The sequence below is a fragment of the Mandrillus leucophaeus genome, unplaced genomic scaffold (assembly GCF_000951045.1).
Source record: "Mandrillus leucophaeus isolate KB7577 unplaced genomic scaffold, Mleu.le_1.0 Scaffold516, whole genome shotgun sequence".
In the NCBI taxonomy this organism is placed as follows: domain Eukaryota; kingdom Metazoa; phylum Chordata; class Mammalia; order Primates; family Cercopithecidae; genus Mandrillus; species Mandrillus leucophaeus.
The window spans coordinates 770,467-773,248 of record NW_012105542.1 but is presented as its reverse complement, the minus strand read 5'-3'; the positions used below and the strand labels follow the sequence as shown (position 1 = coordinate 773,248).

The 2,782-nt window shown below is 35.5% G+C and overlaps 1 protein-coding gene across 1 annotated transcript in view; it reads left to right on the top strand.

Moving 5' to 3' along the window:
• PTPRT (protein tyrosine phosphatase, receptor type, T) overlaps nucleotides 1-2,782 on the top strand; it is a 724,687-nt gene that overhangs the window by 501,254 nt on the left and 220,651 nt on the right. The gene's annotated exons all lie outside the window — the stretch shown is intronic.

Genomic DNA, 2,782 nt, shown 5'->3' with positions numbered 1-2,782 from the left:
CGGGGTTTCACTATGTTGGTCAGGCTGGTCTCGAACTCCTGACCTCATGATCTGCCTGCCTCAGCCTCCCAAAGTGCTGGGATTACAGGCATGAGCCACCGTGCCTGGCCTATTTAGCACTCTTAATCACATCTTTTCTTGTTTAATCTTTTGCTATCTGGTTTGTCAGATTTTTCTGGTATCCATTAACTTTCACATATTGCCTGTATTAGTTCGTTCTCACACTGCTATAATGATACTACCTGAGACTGAGTAATTTGTAAGGAAAAGATATTTGTTTGACTCACAGTTTCACATGGCTAGGGAGGCCTCAGGAAGCTTACAATCATGGCAGAAGGGGAGGCAAACATGTCCTTCACAAGGTGGCAGAAGAGAGAAGTGCAGAGCTAAGGAAGAAGAGCCCGTTATAAAGCCATCAGATCTCACTCACTATGACAAGAACAGCATGTGGGAACCACCCCTATGATCCAGTCACCTCCCTCAAGGTCCCTCCCCCAACAGTTGGGGATTACAATTCAGATTACAATTCAAGATGAAATTTGGGTGGAGACACAAAGCCAGACCATAGCACTGCCTGTACAACAATAAATGACCTAATACTACTCTTCTCTTTCCCTGTTTCTTCTCTCTCTCTCTCTCTCTCTCTCTCTCTCTCTCAATTTTTAGTTGCATTATTTCTGCAATGACAGAAAACATAACTTTTATATATCCTACTTTCATCTAACCCCTACTTTATTTCAGTCTTAGATTTACAGTTAAACATATTAAACTTTTACCATCAGTCCTTCTGCTGAAGCTTCCTCAGTCGTATTTTTTGGATGAACTTATCCTCTGTAGATCCTTCAAGAAAGACAAGTACAACATGCTCTGGCTTTTTGAATGTCGAAAGCTATTTTTCCATAGCTTTGCTATATGAAAAACACATGGCTAGCTATAAAATCCTTGGTTGATATTAACACTTTCTCTGAGCTTTTGGAAAATGCTGCCACATTGTTTTCTTTCTTTGCATGGTGTTTTTGAGAAGTATCATGATAGTCTAATTCTCTTCCATGTGTTTGTTATTCAATCTCTTTGGCTTTGAGAATATTTTTTCTAAGTTTAGTAGTTTACTAGGCTGCGTCTTGGAGTTGATCTTTTCAGGTCCATTTTCCCCAGGATACTGTGCACTCTTTCAATATAGAGGCTTGGGACTTCTTTTACTTCCAATAATTTTTCTTGGATTATTGTTATAAAATATTTACCTACCTATTTTGTCTCTCTGCTCAGAAATTTCAGTATACATATGTTGGATTTTCTTTGGCTTACTTTTAAACCACTTTTTTACCAATGCTTGTTAATTTTTTCTATATCTCATTTCTGTTGTGTTTGTTGGGGTTCTGCCTTCTTTAGTGCCCCTTATGAAACTGTTATTTTTGACATCTGGTAATTTAATCTTCATTTCTGAGGTGATCTTCTAAAAATTTCTGTCCTGAGTTAAATCAACTTTCCTTTAAATTTTTTCCTGATTTTTTTTGTACATTTGGATTTTTCACTTGTGCTTCTCTAAGTCAAAGTTGTTTGAGGATATTTAATTCAGTTTGTAATGCTGTATTACTTCTGTCTTCTTCTGGTTCATGACTGTTTTCTTGTTAGGGGTCAATTTTCATCATTTGTGGTGTTTTGACTTTCATTTTCTGTTTTCTTCATCTAGTAGCTTTATTAGACGCTTTCAAATTTTAAAAAACTTTATAGATTTAAAGTGGCTTACAAGCTTCTCAGTTCAGAAACAGTTTGTTCTGACCAGATAGTAAAGTACAGGTATTTTTTTCAGTTGATGATTTTGTGTGTATGTCATGGGGAATGGGAGTAGGTTCTGATTTTTTGTTTTTATTCTCTTTTTACTTTTGTGATTCTAAAAATTCCCACTTTCCTTCCTTTTTCCTTCAGTCTCCAATCTTCCAAGAGTTCTTCTCCCTTCCTTTTATCTCATTTTCACCCATAAATTTTACCCATTGAGCATGACCACCTTGAGTCACATGTTCTTTCAAGTCCTTTTCCTGTACTCTTAGTTTTGATCTATGAGAAATTGTTTTAGCACTTTCATGTGTAGCGTGGTCTTTGTCTTCCTGGAAAGTATATTAGATCAGCCATGTACTCTCTGCTAGCTTACCTCTTTTCTCTTCCAAATTGTTTTTACATAGCTCTTGTTTTCCACATAGGATGACAAGGATGATTGTGTTGAAAGCTTTAGAGATATTTCACCTATATTTGGTTCTTATTTTTGCACCAAACAGGGCCTATGACATTTTAAGACCTCTCTATACATTAATTATGCTGAAGTTGTGGATTTTATATAATTTTATTTTTTCTTCTTTTCCTGTGTTGATTTTGAATCGTATGTGGGAAAATTTGGTGTTAAGTCGTTACCAATTTCTTCAACTAGCCAGATCCAACATGAATTAATGGTTGATTGATTATGGGAAGTGATAGATCTGGAAAAATCAATAATGACTCCTAGGTTGTTTGCTTAATAAACTAAGTAGATGATGGTGACATTTATTTAAACATGGAAAATTAGTGGTGAATAAGACTTGGAGTAAAAATAAAAGAGAAAACAGAATTCTTTTAGAGGATTGTATATTTGATTGTGAATATTTCAGGTAGACAGATGGATAGATGAGCCTGGATCTCAGGAATATCAATGCTAGAAAAAGTACTTTTGGAGTCATGAGAATATAATATTCAAATCCTTGCAATTTATTATAATCTCCTAGTGTAAGTTAGGAGACAAATGATGAAAGAG